This window comes from Lonchura striata, chromosome 3 (assembly GCF_050655825.1).
Source record: "Lonchura striata isolate lonStrDom1 chromosome 3, ASM5065582v1, whole genome shotgun sequence".
NCBI classification, from domain to species: domain Eukaryota; kingdom Metazoa; phylum Chordata; class Aves; order Passeriformes; family Estrildidae; genus Lonchura; species Lonchura striata.
In genome coordinates, this window is record NC_140705.1 from 59,041,141 (window position 1) to 59,064,488 (window position 23,348).

Consider the following 23,348-nt stretch of genomic DNA (forward strand, 5'->3'; position numbering starts at 1 on the left):
GCACCGCTGGGAAATATCTACATGCACAGAGGAGTCCTGCAGTCTGCTCAGAGTAGCCTTGATTATTTTACTGGGTATTGTGGACACTTGAACCCCAGCAAAAATATAGTCTATCTGATTATTTCTTCAGAATCAATTCCTTAATAACCATTGCATATATTTAAATGATGTGTGTCTTCCTGAGGACCAGATCAGATGAGGTTTGAAGTCAGATGATGAAATCTGTCTTTTTTCCTTTTTTTCCCTCTGGCCCAAACAGAAGTAGGAAAAGGAGAGCTGTGCTTCTTTTTCCATTATTGAGAGAGAGACTTCAGCAGAGCACGTGTCTGAAATAGCTGGTCCACATTATTTGTTTTAAAAATTCTGATCTAGGGATGTCCTTTCATCAGTGGTGAAGACTTTTACCTGTTTAATTGCTGTTTGTTATTATGAACAAAATGATGTTGCTTTTGTTGCCCGATATGGGCCTAAAATGGCACTGAAGTGCTGAGAGGAATATAGAACAAAATAGGAAACTGGGAATTAGTGCTCATGTACTGCTTCATTTGCTGAGGCATAGAGCTCAGGTATACTTATTTGCAGTGTTTGTTTCTTCAGTAATGGAAGGGGTGCTTTCTGCCTTTCTAAGGTGATGAGGTCTGTTTCATTTTGTAGAGTAGTAGAAAGCCCTGAGAAGAAAGATATCAAGATGTATCTATTTTTCTTTATTCTTCCTATGGAGATACATAGCAATATTATCAGTGCTACCCATTGAAGGGAGAGAAAAATTTGAGTGTTTTAGTACTTAGTATTTAGTAATTTACTTTAGTATTTAGTAATTTATGCCCAACAGTTAATTATAGCATCCTTGAAGTAATTTTTTCTCCCAAAGTGTTTCACTTCTTCATGGTGCTCCCAAAACTGGGTCTTTGAGAAATGTTTTCTTTCTCTTTTTTTCTCTTTTGGGAGATACCTTCTAGACAGCATCTTTCTGCCCTTTATTTCTTTTGGATCCTGACAGCTTCCACATTTGGTCATGGAAAAGACATTTCCCATAGTAGAGACCTACATTAGAAAAACAAATCACTGAACAGTTGCGGTTCTCTTGTTTGACAGTTTATGGAGCAAATGCTGGCTATGCACCATTTAGCATTCTCCAAGACAAAGTACCCACACAGTGCTGCCAATTTCATTAGAGAGCTACACCAGCTACTTTTAAAATTTGGTCCTGTTTACATAGGAATTACAGTTTTACTACCATACCCATCAAAAGGTTATTGTCTGCACACAGAGTCACTGTTTTTAGCAAATCTAGCTATAAATCTAAGTAACCAGTAATTAAATGGAAGTCTGAATACCAGGCAAGGAATTAAACTAAGGGTCTCCCTGTGGACTATGAAGTTATGATTAACATGGGCAGATTTTAAGCACCAATCAGCCAAAAAAATATCTTGTAATTCATCTTTAGGACTTACCTTTCCAAAACCCAAAAGTTAAATTTCAGCAAAAAGCCAGAGATTACTCAAGGAAGAAAATGGTCACCATGAAGTGATGATTTCTTTTTCCTCTCAAAGAAAGGTAGCTGGAATTGGTGCTGCTTTTCCAGTTCATTATACAAATGGGAATAAAAGCTGGGTGCCTGGGGATGGCGTTGAGAAAAGTCCAATAGCTTTGTTGTTTTCTCAGCTACACACTTGTCCTCTGTGTCTGTCTGCTCCCTCCCTTTGCTCCCATTTCCATGGCCCGAGATCCAGAAAAGGACCTCAGCAGGTTAAGCAGGGTCCAGAGTTCACATACTAGACACATGAATTATACGTCCACAGTGTATCAATCTCTGCCAGAATCTGTCTACAGCCAAGACATAATGTATAGCAACACTTTTTTAATGAGGAACATGCATCTGTTACACGTTTAGCAGAAGATATTTCTGGAGCAGTGTTAAGAAAATATGCTTTGGTTTTAAAACCCCATACCCCTCTGTCTGTAGAGATGTCATTTTTGAGTCAAAGACCAGACATAAGGACTTTCAAAGGCTGTACATCTTAAAACTGGATAGAAGCCTGGCAGCTCTACCCGCTGTAAACAACGTGTAAGTCTCATCGTTCCCTTTTCTGCTCCTCCATCCAACATAGTAAGATGTGCTCTTCAGAGGCTTGAGGAAGCATTCCAAAGAGACACTGGAATAAAAATGCTGTTTTGTTTAAGAAGCTTCGTGCAAATGTGTAAATTCCTAATTTTCAACAGAAAAAGCTGTTGTAAAACAGTGTAATTCAAAGCAAAAGCCAAATGTGCTGGTTTAGTTAGACTCTCATTGCAACACTTTTCATCACCATTAGGTGAAAAACATTATGTCCATGTCAAAATATTGACACTTGAGTCAAAAACTGACCTAAAATTTTTTTTGTTGGATGGATAATACAGAAAAATGAGTATGAGTATCCCCAAGACTGAAGTCAAGGCTTGAAGACCAAGCTGTGAGTGTGGTGGCACTTCTCTCTCCATGCTGTGGTGAAGGCAGCCAGCAATGAGCCTGTGGTTTGTGCCAGCATGAAGCACTGTGAGCATTGCCAGCATGCCGAGCCCGAGGTGCTGGCACAGAGATGTCCCAGCGGCTTAGCAGAGTTTATTAGCTTGGCCCAGAGCCATGCTAAGTGTTCAAAAGATTTTTGGTTATCTCCAGGTGTGGGCAGGGATTTCTTGTGTCTGTTCAGAACATGTTTAAACCTGCTGGCGTTATAACCTATAGATATATCATGTGGATCTGTGTCTTTGATGAAAGGAAACTGGCATGGTTTTGTATCTTGCCTCTCTTTGACTGTCTTTGAGTTTGTTAATGATTTTTTCCTAACTTTGCAAAACTTGCCTCACTGAATAGGAAAATTAAAAGAGGAGGAAGCAATTACAGAATCATTAAGGTTGTAGAAGACCTCAAAGACTGAGTCCAGCCTTTGAGTGAACATCACCTTGTCAAGACCATAGCACTAAGTGCCTTGTTCAGTAATTTCTTGAGCACCTCTGGAGATGGTGACTCCGCTGCCTTCCAAAGCAGCCCATTCCAATGCTCAACCTCCCTCTCAGTGGAAAAATTGTTCCTTGTGTCCAACCTGAATCTCTTCTGGTGCAGCTTAAGGTTATGTCCTTTTGTCCTGTTGTTGTTTCCCTGGGAGAAGAGGCCAAATATCACCTGACTGCAGCCTCATTTCAGGCAATTGCAGAGAGCAATGAAGTCTCCCCTAGGCCTCCTTTTCTCCAGACTAAACACCCCCAGCTCCCTCAAGTGCTCCTCATAGGACTTGTGCTCCAGACCCTTCACCACATCCATTGCCCTTTTCTAGGCACAATCCAGCACTTCAATGTTCTTACTGAATTGGGAAAACTGAACAAAGCACTTGAGATGTGGCTTCACCAGTGCTGAATACAGGGGGACATACTGCTTCTGCTGACTACAGTATTGCTGATCCAAGCCAGGATTCCATTGGCCTTCTTGGCCAATGGGCACACGCTGGCTCATGGTCAGCTGGCTGCCAACCAGCACCCCCAGGTTCTTTTCTGCTGAGCCACCTTCCAGCCAGTTCCCAAGATGGTGGTCAGCTAAGTCAAAAGTACCAACAAAACTTTTCTGCACTGTTTCATTTTCTTCATCAAGCCTTCTTTTTTTGAGCTCTCTACTTTTAGGTTCTGCAGTCTTTAGTATAAAGCTTATCAGAAGCAGCAATTCCATGTAGGAAGGTTACCAGAGGTGAAACTTTTGAAATTATGCACTCTTTGTGCATCCCCTTGTGTGAAGGGGAATGAAGGGCTCCTTTATTTCTCCTGCTACCTTGGTCTGGCTTGGAAAGAGCATTTGGAGAAAGATAGATACAATGGAGTAAGCAATTTTTCTGGTGTTCATGTCTAGCCATTTTGTGCTTCAGGCCCTGTCTGCTTCAGCTGTGCTTGTACAGCATGCTGCAGGTTCCTATCAGAGCAGTTGCCAGATGACCTGGAGAGGAAGAGATGCCAAGATCTCCTTCACTGTAGAGTGGAAAGTTGCATTGAGGGAGCGGTAACTTGCTCTAAGTTACAGACAGAGGTGTCATCTTCATTAGCAGTACTTGTCAAAAGCACTTGAAGCCAAGAATGAAATGATGCAGAATTATTGTATATTCAGGATTTCCATGGCTCTGTCAATTAAACAGCTGCAGAGAAGAACCCTAACAGAGTGGTGGCACTGAAGGTTTTCCAATAGAGGCATTCTACTTGGATGACTTGCATGACTTGCATAAAGCAGCCATCTCCATGGCATCAGGAAGAAAGAATTTTACTTGACATAGGCCCTTGGTGTGAGAAGTGTATTTCTGCTTAGGCAGTAGAAGGCTGTACATGGAGAATAGGAGGAAAGTTGTGTTCCTGTCCTTAAGAGGTGTTGAGAGCGAATCTCCCTTTCACCCGTGTTCACAGTTTTTGTACGACTTCTAGAGATCAATTCTTTGTGTATTTTCTCATGGGATTTCAGCTCCCAGCTCTGTGACTACTCTCAGTCTGCATTTGTGTAGTGGGAAACTGTTGGCTCCATAATACACATCAGAAAAAGTTAGGATAAATCACTTCAGACTGACAAAGGTTTGTTCTAAAATGGGGGGGAGGGGGGGGGGGAGGAAGGACACCTTCTCACCCAAACCTCCAAAACATGTCATTTAAATTTCCTTTCAGAAGATGAACAAGGGAGCAGTGATTAACTGCAGTTCCTGCTGTCTTCCTGCCTAGCTCATACAGCAAGAGGAGTGGGATGAGATGTGTGGAGAGCTTGTGTCAACAGTGCTAGTCACTGCCCTGTGGTCTTGGGGAGTAGAAGGAATCTCATGCTAAAAACTGAGCATTTATGTGGGCTGCTGGTGTGCTCATGTGAGGAATGGCCTGTTCTCTTGTAACAAAACAAAGTGCCTGCAGGATGCTGTTTAAGAATACCTTACAGTATTTTGCTCTACTTAATATTTTAAGGTTTTTACACTTTGGCCTGTGTTAGCATAAAAATAAGTACAGGACTATCAGACTTTCCCCACAGGACAAAAATTCCATTTTCCAACCACCTCTAATTATTTCCATTCTGCTGTCTGGAAAGGATCTGGAGACAATTTAGGAAGCCAATTTAAAATTGACTTGGGGAAAAAAAATCATTTACCCTCCTGAGCCTCCTTAGATGTGCAGCCAGTGGCACGTGATCAATAGGAAATCTCATGCTCAATGAATTTGATGCTCACAGAAGGACCTTGAGACCATGAAATTCAGCCTGAGAACTGCTTACCTGTATGTGCAATTTTTGTAGATGTGGTGGACCGAACAGCTCACTTGTTGAAGAGCTTTTTGTGGTGGAGAAAGTGACAAAGAGCCATTAAAAATAGGCAGAGGATGGTTGTGCTCTTGGAAATGCCTTGTCATGAGGTACATGGCCAGCCATTCCCTGCTTTCTTCCTGTAGGAGCTTGGGTGATGTTGCAGCTTCTGAGCCCAGCAGTGGTATCTCCAGTCTGCAGTCGTGAGGGTGCCTGTGGGCAGCATCTGCAGCTCCAGCAGCAGAGGGAGGGAGGGAGGCACCAGAAGTTGGTGTGCACGTCTGGTACCCAAGTACCACTCCTCCCGGAGCTGTGTCTGATCCTGGCTCTGTGGATGGACACAGATTTTTCTTCAGCTTTTCTTGCATACCAGGTCTACATACATCATCCTGAATGTCTTTTTAATCCTATTAGGGTTATGTTCAGCTGGGATTTGGATTTGTTCCTAATGAGCGCTTGAGGTTAGTAATTTTCAATTACACTTTTCTAGCTCTCAATTAAAAAGGTGGTTGACGTTTTATATAAGTTTAAAAACTCTTATTTTTCATTTAGACTGGCTGTGAATTATAAAATCAGGACTCATGGGTGTACAAAATGAACATTCTTGAGAAATATTGTAAAAAGTGCTCTTCACAGTTAACATTCAGAATTTTATTTTAAGATTTTTTTTATGTGCTTTATGCTATGTTGGCAAATTGAAAAAATATTGGATCCTTATATGGAGAACCAGCAATTTCCCACAGCCCTTCTTTTACAGTGCTGAATGCATTTCATTTTGTGTGTGATTTTCCCCATTTGCCAACTGACTACATCATACAGTTTTTTTGGCATATTCTTTCTGTCTTATGACCATCAGCAGATATTTTGAGTAGCATATTATAAAGCCACAGATCCTTTTTGCTGCCTTGTATTTTTCCTGTTGCCACTGGGAATGGAAAAGGTTTTATTAATTTTGTGGTGTCAGATGAGGCTTCAGCAGAGTCTCTGTGGCTACCCCAGCACCCAGTGCTGGTTTCCCTCCCTGATGGCCATGGAGGGACGTGCCTGATGGTCTCCAGTGTGTTCTTTAAATGTAGCACAATATTGTTCTGGAGAGGTATAAGGAAAACGATTGATACTTGTAAATGGTTCAAGATGCTCTGCAAATCTTTCAGGATGATCTAAGTGTCAAAGAGATGGAGTTGAATTTGAGACATGCTGCTGAAGTGGAGAATAACTGGAGCAAGGAGAAGATGGGACCAGGCAGGGAGGTCTGGCAGTTGTGGTTGCAGAGACATGGAATATTCTTGCACAGCAAACTAGTGCTTTATGGAAACATAGACTGACACCAGAAACTGAATTACAGAAATCAGGGAGCATGTAACTATGCTGGGTGCTGCAGTTGTTGTAGGGCTCCATGAGTATTTTTGCCTTCAGGTCTGGGCATTTCAGCAATAGGAAGGAATACAGTTTATATAAACTATCAGGAACTATTTTATCACAGCTGTCTAAAAATTTGTGGTGTTTAGGACATTGTGCTTATTTTGGGCAACATTTGTAATGAGAGTAACAAATGATTGCATACTGGGGGCTGGTTCAAGTGGTGTAAAATAAGAGGTGAATGTGAGTTGGTTTAGCTTAGTGGGCATGGAGAGAGAAGAGCTAACATGCTTATCATCATCCCTGAAAGCTGTAACTCTTGTGTGTAAGAGGCTATTAAAACAGTGTGAGGAATTATGAATGGGAAAAATTGAGAGTAGTAAGCTGAAGTAGGAAGTGTAATCTGAATAAAAAGATAATCTTTACAGTGAGACCTCATAAATAGTAGAACATTTCTTTGGGGAAGGGATGGGTGCCCTGTCCCTTAAGTTTAAATTCAGGCTAGGCAGGAGATCAGAATATGCATTGCTGGGAGACAACTCTTCACTGGCAGGATCAGGATTGGCTTCAGTATTTGGCCATCAGCAATGTTATTATTGTGAAATGTTTCCTGGAATGATACATGGTGGGGGGAGGGGGGGGTTGGTATAATAAAACAGCTTAGTTTTTTTTGATATATTTCTAAGAGTGAAAATATCTGTAATGAATTGTCACCGTCAAGTCTCTGAGCCAACATTTTTATTAGAGAACATGTCCTGCAAGATGTCCATGTGCACAATTATCTCTGTGGGAGAGGGTGCCACCCAAGGCCGACACTGATAGATCATTCACTAAACGCTGTATTGTAAATGTATATTCAGAGCTAAGAATGTGTGAAAAGGGTGGGGTTTTATTGCTGCTTCTAGTTTGACTTTAGTCAGTTACATTTGTTCTGTTGCATTTAATGAATGTTAAGTCACAGACATAAAGGAGGGGATATATTCCATTCACTGAATTCAGACTGATTATTAATCAGTGGCTACTTCTCACTTGTATAAAATTGGTGTAGGAATTAAGATTTCCAGCTTGCCAGCTATGAATAGTAACAAATGGGGCTAAATCATCAAAGTGTCCAGATTATTTAAAATACTTACATTTACTACTACATTTTTGCCACCACAAAATCATAATACTAGATTTTTCCAGTGTCTGAGCTGTGCTTGACCAATAACCCCACTTAAACATTTTGTTTCTTTTATAGATTTACTTCAGTTTGGAGCAGTGCTTTATTTTCTCTGGCCTACATGCTGATGTGGGTTTTTTTATTTCTTGCAGTATTTTGCATTTCAGTGGGATTTGTGTGTTATAGGGAGGACACTGTCCCAAATAAAACTTGTTTGGTAAATACTTCAAGCAGCTGTGTGATCTCAGGATGAGAGTTTGACATTAACTTTTTGTTCACTTGTATTCTCTATATCCTCTCGAGATAGGAAGTTCTTATTGTTCAGTTATCTTCTTCAGACAAAAACCTTTTCATAGGGAGCTTTTATGCTTTGCTGTTGGCTTTTTGCTTTCATCCTTATGAATTTATTTGTAGAATTGTTGTAGTTGAGGTTGTAAAAACTGAATCTATAATATATTGTTTGCCATATTTCACTTAGTATTATGGTATAGAGATTATTCGTAATTATTCATTATAGGTTTAAATGTTTTCTAATTGTTGTCATTTTATAATAAGTGTATATATTTATTCTTGCATGTATTATTGATACATACACTTTATATATATGTGTATATATAGTTTTGCAGAGAAAAGATAGGAATGATTAAATGGTGTCTTCAAAAGTTCATGGGAAGTTTATGGAGAAGCCATGTCTGTAAAGATACACTAAAGTTCTCTCTACTGTATCTTATCCTGGTTCCTGCTGTGCTTTCTGAACTGGCTTTGGATCAGGAGCTGTAATCTCTGAAGCTTTAAGTGCTAAACCCTGAAAAGTTCCAACTTCGTGGTTCAGCCATGTGATGTCTTTGCTATCACATGGATAATAGACATTTCCTTTTGCATTCCCTGAATAAAAAGTGAATCAACTGGAAGCATGTTTGTACTAAGCCACATCAGATTTATCCTCTGAATTAAGGCTATATAACAGGTCCTTTAAAACTAAATTTGTACAAAAAGGTCTGAACTTTTTTGTTGTTAGTCCAGATATAATTTGACAGCTCTAGTTTTAGCACTATTAAATTTACAGTTTTATTTTATCTGAATGAATTGGAGTGTGGTTAATTTGTATGCAACTTTATATACCACTAAAATCTTCCATATGGAATTTAGATTAGATAAGGTTCCAGGAAATGAGAATCTTAGATGTGAATGACTGTAAACATACTTAAAAGAGTTATACTGTAAGGATTAAATAATGTTTAGAGTAGTTCTCCTGATTTTTTTTTCTGTTACAGAACATAGCAAACAGTGTAATTCAAGTTCTAAATTCAGATGAAAATAATTATGATAATTTGCTGAGTCATAGTATTTCATGGGTTATGCTGCTTTACATGGTAGTGCAATGGATGGTGGTGTGCAAAAAGTCAGCAAAGCAAAATTCTCTGACTAATATAAGCCTATGTTTTTGATAGGAATTAATTGGTCCATGGTGCCTTCTTAGCCCATCATGTCACGTTTTCTTGCCTCGCGGATATCACAAGATGGCTGAATATGGATAAACTAGGAAGACTGGCAAGCTGAAGCTATCATCTGATTTGTCTGACATATCTGTGGCTAAAATAATCAAACTTTCCCACTGTTTTCCCACTGTTCCCACACACATTTGATATGTGTATGTGCAGTGTGTGTGGAAACTTCCCCTCTGTGCCTCTCCTACTAGTCACTGACTTCTAGAGTAGAGTACAACTTCTCCAGAGTAGTTAATGAACTTTGGTGTTACTTTTTTTTTTTTTGTATGGCTTAAAAATTCTTTAAAAACTTTAAAAATTCTTTTTTTTTCCCCTTCTCACCATTGCCAACAAGATTTTAGGATGTCTTCTCTCCCCTGGTAATCCCGTCAGTTTTGAGAAGTTTTTAAAAGATCTCTAAAAACTTGTTCTAATTCTTCTGTCTTTTATGCCCTGTTGGTCATTGGTACATCATGCCTTAGGGAAAAAAAAACCAAAAACATCCAGACGGTTCATTGTGCATTTATCAGACCATTAAAATAACTAATAATGTGTAAAAAACAGTGAAGGGGGGTGTGGGAAAGGGTGGGATGTGGGACTAACTACAAAACAAAGTGAATTTCACTGCCGGGATTGATACATCTTTTGCAGATACTCTAATTTGCTTTGAGGGGAAAAGGGATCATAAAAAGTAGCCTTCCTCTGGGCTCACTCACATTGTGGTGCAGAGCTCATAAAAATCAGTGGAAGTCTTTTCATCGGTCTCCTAATGAGTAATGCCTGCCATCCTGTAGGCACAGCCAGGTACACGCTGCTTATGTTTCTATTGCTCTTACGTAGAGGTTACGGGACAATCAGAGCTGAGATAAAAATTCTTATCAGTAGTAGCAGCAGTCCTGTGCCAATATCGTGGTGCTTCCACCACACATCAGCGCAGGGACTGGCAGGAGGAGTGCGAGTGGTGGTTGTGTGAGGCTGCCAGGCTTCACCCAGCCCTCAGCCCCTTCTCTAGCTGCTCATGCCATCAGCGACATGATTAGTCAGGGGCTGGAAGGCACAGCTGGGCTGGGGAATGGTGAAGTATAAAGGGAATTTAGGAATCAAATGGGGGTGGGACCTCCTCACATTTATATTAATTTATGCACTGCTGTGATATGAATGCCAAGTGTTTAGAAGGAATTAAATAGTTAACTTCAAATGTGCTGAGCAATGTCGAAAATATTTATAGCTGCAAGTAAGCAAAAGGTTTACTTACAAAATTGATTTATATGTTCATTTATGTTCTTGAATATTGAGAAAGGGGAGGGAATTAGCAGTGTTGCATGAGCTGCACTAGCACATTTTTCACCTTATATGGAGAATTGACTGCCACTTATCAAGCGGGGTTAGATGTGCTGTTATTGTCACATTCCTTAAAGTTGGAAGAAATCTTGTTTCTCTGACTAAAGATCCAACCCATAAGCTTATGATTTTGTTGTTTTAATACTGTTTTTTCATCCAGGAATTGTTGGGATGGGCAGTGCTTCTTGAGAAAAATAACAGTGTGCACGTTTTCGCTGCTGTGTTGTGGAGTTCATTCCTCAGGTCGGGTGGAGAAACTTAGATGCTTGCAAGGGAAATTATGTTTCTGTTTGGAGTCATCTGGAGCTCCTCCTGGCTGGCTTCTCACAACAGGAGGGAAGGTCCCGGGGAATGAAGGGAAAGACCTGCAAATCGTGTACACGTGGTATTTGAGGGGGTAGACCTCAGTTTTGTCTTTTCTTTATCCCTGTTAAAGATAAAGTGGCTGGTATTTGAAACGTGTACTTGTTGAAAGGATTGTGACTGACAGCTGTTGGCTGTGAAGTCATTGATCTGCTGGTGATTTGAGTGTGAGACGGAATAAGTGGAAATTTGAAGTGGAGACAAATTGCTTGTTTAGCCATTGATATCCTGAACCACGGAAGCCTGACAAAAGACTGAATACTTGGAAGATTAAGAAGGTGGCAGTTATCAAATTTCCTTTTATGATAATGTGCCATTGATGGTTGCATTCACTGAAATATTTGCATTTAAAAAGTGAGAGGTCAGGTCTGGTTTAGTGTAATTTCTTCAAATTAAAGAAGTGTAAGTTCTTCAAAATAAACTGCTTTCTATTTAAAATATTTCTGGGGTTGTGGCATTCAGTAGGGCAGTAAGTCTCACTGCTGCTTCTTGTTTTTTTTAGGTACCTAGACTATTATAAGTTTTTTAGCGTGTGCTCTGCCACTCTTGTGGCTTGAGTTTGTGTTGTGATTGAAGAGATTTTTTTTCTATGGTACAGCCTGGGAAATAAAATACTTCAAAAGCTAGTGATTAGGTGCAGTGGTTAGAAAACCTGGCTTAAAATTGCTGTTGCTGATTTCACTTTCATGCAGATCCAGAAGAGTTAACTGGAAAATGATACTCAGGTTTTTCTTTCTCCATAAAGGCAGTGTTGGCTGTATTTTTTTGAATAATAAGACGTAAGGAAGAATTCATGAGCCTAGTAACATTTGAAGCCAACAGAAACAAAAGGGTAGTTTATATGGCTAAATACTTTGAAAAACCAACATTAGAATCATTTAGCCAAATAGTTGCATTGAAGTATTCATGCAATTTTGAAAGGGTAGAGCAAAAGATACAGATTTTTATTTTCTGTTTTCTTGTTTGTGGTTTTACCGTTCTCCCCCTTTTATGGCTCACCAGAATAGTACCAGATTTCTTATCATGTATGGATATAAGAGAATTTAAACTACATATATTTATTTTTAGGACTCCACCCTTGGGCTTTGGATTTTGTGAACAGCTATTTTGGTAAATTTACATCTATATGTGGAAACTGGCAAATTGAATACTGTGCAAATCCACATTTTAAAAAAAGCAACTGCTATTATAGAAGTTAAATTATATCATAAGAAAGCCAAGTAAAAAAGATTGCATTTTTGTTTGCTGCTAAAGGAATGACCAATGCTTCCTGCTAGCTTTTGCACCCTGCAATTGGAGACTCTGGTGTGCAAATGGTTTAAATAATGCTGGGGTTTGTGTCTGGTTGGCGCTGTATAATGCTGGGGCTGAGGTGACTTAAATATACAGTGTAGGCCAATCTCAAAACCCTTTCTCAGGCAGAACACCCATTGAAATCACATTTAAGTGTCGTCAGTGAAAGCTTTGCCAAACAAATCATTATGGATTTGACCCCAAAGTTATTACTACAAAATTTCATATGTAAGCCTTTCATTATAGTGTTTTTTAAGAATGGAGTACTTGAATGAATCCTGGAATTCATTATAAGTCTAAGTTTTTAACAGGATATCAGCCTCTTAAATTACATTTTCATTACTAAAACCAGTTTCTTCCTCTTTGTTTCTTTCCCCTTTTTTTGATGCTCAGAATGAAGTAGAAGAGATATTCTGTGGCTCAGAATTATTTTACCTCAGGCAAGCAACTTACTGAGGTGCCTAAATTAGGAGCTTGGTCTTCCAGCCTCTCCATGTGCACAGTGGAGAGGGTTATATCCAGAGGGGATTTTGCTCTATGGCATCTTTTGGATGTGACTCTATTATGCCCCTGGGTGGTGTAGGGTGCACTGATTTAGGAACCCAGAGGGATGTGGTTGGTTGGCAGAGGACTTCTAAGATTTATGATGTGAGTTGTGTATAGATTGTTTCAAAATTCCTTTTTAGGAGTTAGCAGGTTAATTTTTTTGTCTGTCTTTGCTCCGTGGATGATGGAGATTGGCAATAGAGCTGTGTTTTTTAGTACAGAAAATACCACATTGTTATGGGACCTTTTTGAGATCTTCAGTCTGTCTTGCTCTTTTGTGTGCTTTGTGTCTCTGGCCTTGGTCCCCTTCTGAAGGCTGCAGGTTTCATTCAGATCTCATGAAGTGTTTTGTAAGTCATGATGAGGCCTGATGGATTATGTGACCAGATGTCTGCAGTGCTTGGCTGCTTGTAGCAGGACTGGCTGAACCAGGTGGTCCCTTCCTGGCCTCAGATCCCAAGAGAGGGATTTTCAGCACAGAATCTGGATGTTTCATAATTTATATAGCTAAAACTGCAGTAATCCAGCCTTCTCCTATTTAAAATACTGAAGGAGCAACAACAGAAAGGGCAGGCCATTAGGGTTTTAAAGCTGTTTTAATGTCTTTTCACTTCCAACTGTGTTACACAGTATTAGATATAAAAGATGGTCGATAGAGGTAGTAGGAGCACCCTTAAGCATGCCTCCCATAATCTAACATCATATTTTCACCTGTGTTTACTTCTGGCCAGCCTTCAGTCATTCAGACAAAAAATTCCAGAGTGTTTTTTCTGCTTCAGGCAGAAACCTCTTGGAAAGTTTTTTACCAGAAGAACTCCAACTGTTTTTAAAAGAATGCATTACAGAAATTTAGAGAGATTTGTCAACTTTATTTAGCCAGTCATTCCTTCAAAGCATTGTTATACCTTCAGGGAGTAGAGGGGGGAGTCAGGGTGCTTTTTGCATCCTGATGGAAATTAATACAGATCTACCAACCTGCCAGAGTTGGTGAAAATTGTTATCTGCACGTGCTCACAAGAGCAGCTTAGAGCTTTGCTGATACAATCACTGAATACTCCCACTTTATAAAATGGCCTTCTGCCTCACCAGCCTCTGTCTGTGCCTCGGGTGATGATGATGATGGGTGGTACTGAACACCCAGATGGGTAAGTCCATGTTTCCCACTACCTCTGCTTTGTTGGAGGAAAAGGTATCTGGATGTTTAATAGTCTTCCAAATTCATTAAAGCCTTATGCCAAGGCATACTTGAGGCAATAATTGAAAAATTACTACTTTGTTACTAGTCATCATTCATGCAGTTAATTCCAATAAAGCTGAGAGTAGCTTTTATAGTTTAGTTTTTATACTACTCTCAGGAGCGTTGGAGTTGAGAGGTATGATGCCCAAAGTTTGGGAATAAGGTTCAAAAAAGAACTTCTACTTTTTTTTCCTCCCAAGTTGCAGGAGACTCTATAGGATTGTACTGATAATTCTTTGTTACTCTAAAGGAGCAAGTGTTGGAATCATGACTTCCACAGAGGGGATGGATCTCTCTGCTTTGTTTAAAACCACCTAAGCGTAAAAATACAACTGGGGAATTTTATGAAGGTTGCAATAAACCAACAAAAACCAAGAATCTAATGTATAGCATCTTCAAGTTGTTTAAGAAATCAGGATAACACAGGTTGATGACTTAAGTGTGATGGCAAGACTAATGTCATATCTTACTTATTCTCCAGGGTGCAAATGAAGTTGCTGCTGATGTATCAGCATTGCTCCAGCCAAAGTCTAAAGGCTTCATAGAGTTTGAGTTACCTCCTCCCATTTCCTTGTTCTTTCACATTTATAAGGACACTGAGAACTCTTGCTTCTCCCTATCTCAAACCCTTTTAAAATATTCATCTTGCTCAGAAAATGCAAAATACTCCGCCTAGTGAGAAGTGCTTTAGATCTTTGCCTTCTCAGTCATGATCCTCAAGAGGCACTATGAGCTTTTCTGGAAGGGAAAATTTATATTTGCTCAAGTAAAGTGGAAAGGAAGAGAGAAGCACTTGGCAGCCTCTAGTGTTGGCCAAGTTAGCAGGCCAAGAAGATCAGGATTGCAGCAAATAGGTAATTGTTTGCAGGGTATAAATGACTAGGTCATTCTTACAATCTTTCTGCTAATTTCTTGTGCTAATCCTGATAAAGAACAATATTTTACCATCCTTCAAACATGCATTCACATTTCACACTCAAAGGTCCATGTTTCCATGGATGTTCTTGCAGTATTTGTGATACACTGTTCAGCATTTTTAGCCTCTTAAGATTATTAGGATGGTGTGTAAAGATTTCCCTTAACACAATGACTGCCCATCTCAAACATGCTCCCAACAAAAATGCCACTAATTAAAACTTTTGTGAGTGGAAATGTTGTCATCTTCATGAACTTCAGTCTCTGTTTTGAAGAAAAACGTGAGGGTTGTTAGAACCCTTTTGTAAAGTAAAACAATTAAGCAGGTCAAGACCTTGTATTATGAAACCTTAGATAAGAGTTAATCAATGTGACAAATTATAGGTTTGTCTGCTTGTCAGATGGAATTAATGTTTGGTGACCCAGGGAGTTTGGGTACTGAGGTGAGGAGGAGCTCCAGTGTTCCACTTTATGCTTGTCTTGATGTGCTGAATTTTTTCAAAACATTTAAACAAAAGAGAATTAATTTGGGTAACCTGAATATTTCAGGTTAATACTTTGAAGTTATTTTCGCCCACCATTTCTGTTGCTTTTAATCAATTATAAATGTTCTGATGTAAATGCAGAATTAAAATAGTAGGCTATTTTCTTGTGCATGATGTAAGGTCCAAAAATTTATACCAGATGACTGTTCTGGAAGAGGGAAATGAAAATACTTGGAAAATGTAAGAGAGTATTTTCTGAAGCATATCTTCCTGCATGTGATCTGTAAAATGTAGATATCTAATTTTTAAATATGGTATCTATCACCAAATGTGAGTAATGAGCTGTTGATAATATTGGTAGCTTTACAGAAAATATGAGACTTGCCTTTCTCTATATGCAACTTTTTGCTGTTTTTTGCTAGTTTCATGGAGAATTTCACAGACATTCCCATCTTTTTTCAGTTTTCAGTTCTTTTGAAGAGTTTCTTTTGGGAGGGGGACAGGCTGTGGGAGGGATGGGGTTTTCTATGTTTGTAGGTTTTGTTATATTTTACTTTGGGTTAGTTTTTGTTTTGTTTTTTTTTTTTTTTTTTTTTGGCCCTGAACATTACCAGATATAGTGTGTCTTTCCTGGAGTGTTCAGCCTAAGCTCTGACAGAATAATGCCACTGTTGCTTTAAGCGTATAGTGTTGCTTTATATAGATCTGGCCTGATTTATAGTGTTGCTTTAAATAACAATAAGAGAGTTCATCTCCCTTTCAAAAAAGGTTTATGACTGATCTCTGCCTAGCTAGGAATGTTTATTTTTCTTAAGTTGCCTCACTGCAAAAATGTTTTGAAATTGAGAGTCCCAAGCTGGTGATGAGGTTTATGCATCTATCGCTGGTGCCCTATGCAGCTCTAATCCCTTTACCACTAGAAAGATGTGGTTTGTGATGGATCTCACATAGATCAGGCTCAATTCTCAATTTCTCTGTCCTTTCCTTATTGGTCATCCTCTTTTCAATACTATATCATTGAAGTGATCTATGGGTGTTGGCAAAACCACCAGAAGACTCAGTAAGATTCAGTTACTGCTCCTAGTCCTTTGCAATAACACACACTTATTTTCTTTTCTCTGTAGCTGATGATGAAATAACTTTGAAATAAACAATTTGAGAAAAACCATTTCCACCACCAGGGATAATGGCAGAAGTGGATTGCTTCTGGATGTTCTTAAAATGGCATGCATCTGCTTTCTTAAAAATGTAAATATTAAATGCAAATCTTAAAATGCAACATCAGCTTTCTTGCTTGATTTTTGCTGTAGCTGTATATTGATTATGTATTAAGTTGACAGAGGCCGACTGAAAAATCCTTTCAAGTCTGTGGGGCTGTGTTGTATCCTGTGTGGTAGCTTGTGCTTTGGAAGTGAATAAATAATGCCAAGTATGGGAAGAAGCATGCCCAGAAGAAGAGATTATATGAAGCATGTAATTTAGGACACAGAAGGGAAAGCTCTGTTCTTTGCTTTCTGCCTAGCCTGGTTTTCTGGTCTGCCCCAGTATCACTTTCTGGTGACCAAGAGAAGGATTAGGCTGCTCCTAAAGCTGAGTCATCAACTCTACCTGCCACTTTTCTGGAGACCTTCCTGAACAAAGGGAGACCGAGCGGCAGGAGGATTATTTGCTTGAAATCACCTGTGGCGTTTTTCACTCAACCTGTGGTAAGGAGATGGTGTCTATCTTGGTCACAGGGCAGTGGGCAAGGAGAAGGTCATGATGTAGGAATGATTTATATTCAGGTGTAGAGACCAGGAGAGGATTTTCAGAGAAAGAGAAAAGTTAGCCAGTCCTTGAGGCTGTTCAGGACACGTGCAGACAGAATTGTGGCTCCAAGGGCAGATAAAGCATGAGCTTTCCCAGACCAAGGGCAGCATGAGTTATGGTGCAGAGCTACAGTCAAGGAAAGCTTACCTGCTTTTCAGGGCTAAAAGTCTCACGATCAGGTTGTAGGCCTGCTTGTGGCTGGAGGAATTTTACTGAGATCTTAAAAAAGAGTGAGGAAACCTTTAAATAAAGTTTTCTCTTTGACTGTCTTCCTGGGTGGGGACACTGAAACAACTGGCTGGTTGGGAGCATACCTGGTTTCAGCTGTGGTATGCACTTAATGCTGTGCACATTCCCACTGAGTATCAGTGTCATTCCTACTTCCTTGCCTGAGCCAACTAATTCAAGACTACAGGCCATTGACAGAGCTTTGCAAATGCATATTGAACCTCCAGGCTTGTTGTGTTTATTTTGTAAAATTACAATAATTAAAAAAAAAAAAAGGTAGATTATTATGAAATTCAAGGCAAGAAAATGAGACTTTCTAAAGAATAAAATAATAAAATAAGTTAAAGATTATCTCAGAAGTTTAAGACAGAAAACTTGGTATTTTGTTGTTGTGTTGTGGGGTTTGCTCCTCCTTTTGAAGTTGAATAAAGAGGAAGACAGTTTAATGCAGAACTGATTAATCTACAGTTCTCTTAGGTTGAGTGATCTGTGTTCAGTCACACCTTCAGGTAACTCAAGTGCATTAATCAATGATCATCTTTCTAATTAAACTGCTGAGTAGAGAGAGGATTTGGAGAATGATCATTAGTTTTGTGTAGAATCAGTGTATTAAGGGAAATTAGTGTTAACAAGATGTCCCTTTTTCTCATATGATCAGTTAAAGGTCAGAACTTATGTTTGCATGTTGCCTCTGAAGTGCAAATCATCAAAAAAACAAAAATTGAAAAAAACACTCAAGTGCTTTCAGAAATAAATTTTGAAAATAGCAAGAAAGGTGGGGAAATAAATACATATCTGCTTGGCTCTGTTCTGCATCTGACAGAGCAGTTAGGGTAGATCCTGAAACTTGGCTTGGGATGGGAGATTTCCTGAAACAAGCACCCAGGCACAGGGAAGTCAAAGTCCAGCTTTCCTTTTGCAGACAGCTTCTGCCTTCTGGGCAGAGCTGCCTGCTCAGGCACTGCCCTGCCTTCGTGGGCAGGCTGAATGGATGTGCTCAGTCAATGGTCCCTTCCCAGGGACCAGAGGATTTGCTGCCCCTGAGCAGAGCTGAAACTCAGCGTGTCACTGGGCAGCCTGGGCTCTCAGGAGTTGATTAGATGCTGAATGTTCTCTGTTGTATCCAGTATGACTTGTGGTGCATTTAGAGTTGTTCAATGGGGCTGGAAAAGATGTGGGATTTTTGTTTATTTGTTTTCTGTAAGCAGGAGCAGCTTTCCAGCAGGATCTGCAGACCATCCCCAAATCTCTCTAGGGGAAAGGGGAGGGATGGCTACCCAAGAAAACCATGTGGAGCAAGCTAATGAACTGCTGCAGAAAGCTGCAACAGCTGCCTCAAGCTATTCACTGGTGGTTGGTTGAACATAGATGTCACACGTGAAGTTAAAATCTCGTCAGTGATTGACAAGGCAAGGTCTGGATGTATATCCTGTAGAGCTGTTTGCAGTGCATTTCATAGGAGGGTGCTGTGCTGTACTTGGTTTATCTACCAGTGGCTAACCCTGGGGGGAACTACATGAATAATAAGCGTCACTTCTCTACTCCCTTCTTGCCAGACCTGTTGAGGTTTGGTAGCAGCTCATACCTCCCTTTTGACACATGTACTGCAGCTCAGGAGGATGGAGGTGTCTGTAGAGCTGTCTTCGTGAATTGCTCAGTGCCTTGTCATTGTACACTGGCTTTAACCAGGGGCTATAGTTTTTAATTATGATGCCTGGCAACCCAGAAAAAAACCCCAAAAAGCCCATCAGTTGGTGTTTGCTCCCTGCTTGTGCAGGCAGCGCCTGCCCTGAGTTTGTACAGCCCTTCCCAGATCAGAGTTGAGGAACTACATCTGCGAATTAAGTGTTGCTATTGTGTGTATAATGTAGTTCACCCTTTGTTTACAGTAGAGCTGGAAAGGCCCGTGGTAGCTTTGTACTAAGGACTTTGCTTCAGTGCCATGCCTGCTAGCCATTTTCTAGTGTTTATTTTTGTGTACCCTCCTGTTCAGCAGGAAAATGAAAATGTGAGTACGAGATGAATGACAAACCAAGGTTGTTACCATAGCACATACTGCCTAATCTATGCTGTTAAGACTTTCACAGCTATGCCTACCTGTCTGTTCTTAACTAAATGACAGAGCCTAGAGTATTGTATATGCCATGCTTAGTGTATGGGATTTTTGACCTTGTTTGTTGGCAGGAGGCAAAAATCTCAGTCTGGGATGTGTGAGGCTTATGTGACTATTACTTTACTGCAGCAGTTCTTTCTTTTTTAAGTACTACTTTATTTTTTTTTTTTTTTGACACATGAAAGATTTTTTTTTTTAGATTTATTCCTTCAGAAGTGCTTTTCCCTTTGTAGAAGTTTAATGGGAATTGTTGGTATTAAAGACATTTTGGGGAAAGGAAAAAGAGAGGAGTGTTGTAAGCTGGTATGAGATGCCCATTTCCTCCTAGCCTTCTAGAAAAAGATACCTGAATGTGTAAAGGTGTGTATGTATGGAGCAATATTCTATCTGTAGATTTTTCTTATGTTAAGCCTTATTATTCAAGATTGTGCAGATCCAGAGAGATGGGTACTACAGATCTGGCGGAGCATTGCTGGGAAGTTTGTATTTGCCATGGCAAACTTCCTTCGATATTTGATGGACTGCTTGCGGGGGAGCATTGTGACCTCCCTAAGAGGTAGCTTACTGGGAGTGCTGAAAGCACTTCAAAAAAATTGGCCCTCTACCCTGGCCAGGACATTTTCTTCAAACAGAGCAGGGTATCATCCTTAATAAATGTTCAAGTAAGACCTGACTGGCAGGGAGGGACTCTTGTGATACTCTGCCATAAATCAGTTCTTTTGTATCAAAAGTAGTATACCATCTGCCTGCTATAAATGTTGTGTTCTTGTTTCTGCCTGTTCCAATGCAGATAGAAATGTTTTAGCTGTACATTTACAAATCTGTGATGACTGAGTACTGTGAGATTACCCTGGCTGTATTAGATAACAGCTAGCTGCATTCGCCTATAGGTATGGGCCAGCAAAAATCCAGGAGGGTCAGGTTTGCCTGTGAGGGCAGAGTATAAGGTTGCACTGTTGAAATTACACATAAATCCTGACATGGATCTTACATTTAGCTTTGTACTAGGTGTCACTCTATGCCTATCAAACCATTAGTAAAGAAGCCATGTCTGAAGATCTGGAAATGTGGTTCCAGCCAGAAGGGAAAATGCTCAAGCAAACTCTTCAGTGAGCTGGAACATGGGAAGAAAAAGGGCACTTTTCAGTTCACAGGTTTTGCAGATGAGAGAGCAAGCTATTGCCACAGGTTTTGAGCCTTAGTTGCTGGTGCTCAGGAACTGAACCCCATGGTGAAGGAAGCCCTGTGTGGCTTTGAGGAGTGGAGCCATGCTGTGCCATTGTGTAGAAAAAGGAAATATGACAAAAAAATAAAGCTCAGGCATGGTAGCAGTGCTATGAACTTTGGAAAAGACGGCACCTGTGACACATGGATCATGGCAGCGTTATCTGTATGCCATAACCATGGCGCTTGCAGCTTTGTCTGGCAGCTCGTGGATCTGTGTCTCTTACAGCTATGATTAGGAGGGCTTTGGTGGTCTGAGCTCTAAATGTTCTGTGTAGATAGATACACCTTTCCCCACTAGCAAAGCAGGTCTGTGTATTTGGAGCTTAACAAGTAGGGGTTTTATTGTGTAACAACTAAGAATTTAGTTGCATTTACTTAGTTACATTTTATTACTTACATTTCCTCTTGGGCGTAACTTGCAGCCTGATGCTGCTTCTACTTTGCTGGCCTCCTGTTAATTCGTCCATTTTGTGTGGTGGTTTTGCAGCTTGTATTATTTGCTATTTTGTATTTTATTTTAATGGAACAGCCTTTATTTCCAGTGAAGTCAGTTTAGGACTTTGCTGTAATTCCACTGCCTTTGGAAGCATGAGTATGGTAAAATTCTTGTGTTAGTTTTAATTATGTTTTATGTCAGCTTAACCATTGTAGATATCAGGATATTTTTATGACAAGGTGCTTTGTGCTGTGAAGAAGCTGTTTAAAATCAGCTGTGCCAATTTGAACATCAGAGAAAATATTATAATACAGTCTGACACTTTGCAGAATGAAAATGACAGGCTTTGTAGAGCATGAAGTTCTCCTTGCCAGCTTTTAGAAGCTCAGTTAGTCACTCTACTTGTTCAGTGCACATACACTGAGGATGGCCGGTGTCTGTCTTAACATTTTCTGGTGATGTGGGCAAAGGAGCAGCTGATTGTTCGACATCAGTCTCCTTAAAAGCAGTGGTTGGCTTTTCAAAGCCTGGCTTGGTTGGTGCAAGAGAATTTCAATGGGAGATCTTTGTACCTGATGTGCAGATATTTTGTAGAAGTCCTGGCTGGGATTTGATAGAAGCTTTAAATATGAACATATGGAAACAGGCAATCCTATTATGGTGCAGGCATAGTCTGTGGTTAGGGCCACCACAGTAGAAAAGGGACTGTGATGGTGCTGGCCTATTTCAAGCCACCTTTCCTGGTTCAGTGTTTCCTAGATGGAAACCTGGAGAGCTTAACAGCAGCTCTTCTCAAAGTACGTGGTTGTAATGTGTTGTTTTACTGGTTTCTATTTTCCATTTGTACACAGAAAGAAGTTTTTAGCTGTGAGCAGTCAATGCAGAATGCATAAGTGTGGTATGAATTGAGTGATATTTCTAGATTTTTTTTTTTTACATGAGAGCTGTTGGCTTGTTCATAGGAGAAGTTAATGATGTAGTTGGCAGCAGTTCAGAACAAACCTTATTTCTACTTTCTGTATCTAGGGATACAAGTGTTAACAAAACAATTTTTGTTTTTCAGATTGCCAGTGCTACGAAAATAGGGACTTCCAGCAAGAAGTTCTTCAGCTTGTGAAGCCACAAGGACACTTCAGCCCCTTTCTGTGCTTTCACTCATGATGTGGAGGGAAGCAAGACATTTAGAGAGCAAATGAATTATGCAAGGTTTGTTTGGGTTTTTTGTTGGTTTGTTTATTTCTGAGTGGGTAAATTGCATTATGAAACATTATAGGCCAAGAGCCAGATAGAACCAGGTTAAAATTTGTTTTAGTCCCTGGATCTTAATGTTTCTTATTGGTTGGGTGTTTTTGAGGGTTTAGAATTAACCAATAGAGAACATCAGCACAGGGAGAAATGTAGGCTGTGTGAACTGTTTCTTTCAAGGCATTAATCCAAATATTAATGCTTGTGACTTCAAAATAGATTGTATTTACAAAATTTCAGTCAGACAAGCCTCCAAATCTGTAAACAGCAGAGATACAGTTTTCTATATTTAGCAGGGAAAAGGAGGGGTTTAGACTTTATTCTACTTAGCTCACAAGAGCATCATGATGTGGTATATTTATCAGAGAGGGAATGGATGAGCAGTTTCTGGTGTAGAGTGTATTGCTCCAGAATTAGACAGAAAATTATCAGCAAAGAGAGCCCTACTCCTCACATCTTACATAAAGGAGAGAGTGGCATTGCAGTGTAATTCCAGAGATCATCAGATGTCTGTTTGCTGTAGTTAGAAATGTTGTGAATGGCACAAGAGAGAGGTGCTTTGGTTGAGGGTTTGAAAGATCTGGTGCAACTGAGGTTATGATAGGACAAATTTCCTCCATCCTGTTTAGTTTAGTCATCTGAGATAATTGTTTAGAGTTGTTTTAGAGATTTTAAATGACTTAATCATGATGTTTTGTAAACAGGTGATGAGAGTATTTATTCAATTTTCATTGTTTTTAATTGCTTCAGCAGTTTGCTGTTACAGAATAAACTTGACATGGTTGTCAATACTGTGCTATCTACTGCACCAT

At 39.8% G+C, this 23,348-nt stretch overlaps 2 protein-coding genes across 5 annotated transcripts in view; both read left to right on the forward strand.

Moving 5' to 3' along the window:
- The window catches only part of SCAF8 (SR-related CTD associated factor 8), a 150,580-nt gene extending 128,089 nt beyond the window's left edge, over positions 1-22,491 (forward strand). Inside the window, exon 21 of the mRNA XM_031504360.3 lies at positions 22,355-22,491. The gene's annotated coding sequence lies outside the window, so the exon portion shown is untranslated. The remainder of the gene's footprint in view (positions 1-22,354) is intronic.
- TIAM2 (TIAM Rac1 associated GEF 2) overlaps positions 22,356-23,348 on the forward strand; it is a 133,967-nt gene continuing 132,974 nt past the window's right edge. For 2 of the 4 annotated variants that reach the window (XM_085576633.1, XM_085576624.1), the window contains exon 1: positions 22,356-22,497. The gene's annotated coding sequence lies outside the window, so the exon portion shown is untranslated. The remainder of the gene's footprint in view (positions 22,498-23,348) is intronic. The other 2 variants (XM_085576623.1, XM_085576632.1) reach the window with 1 other exon arrangement.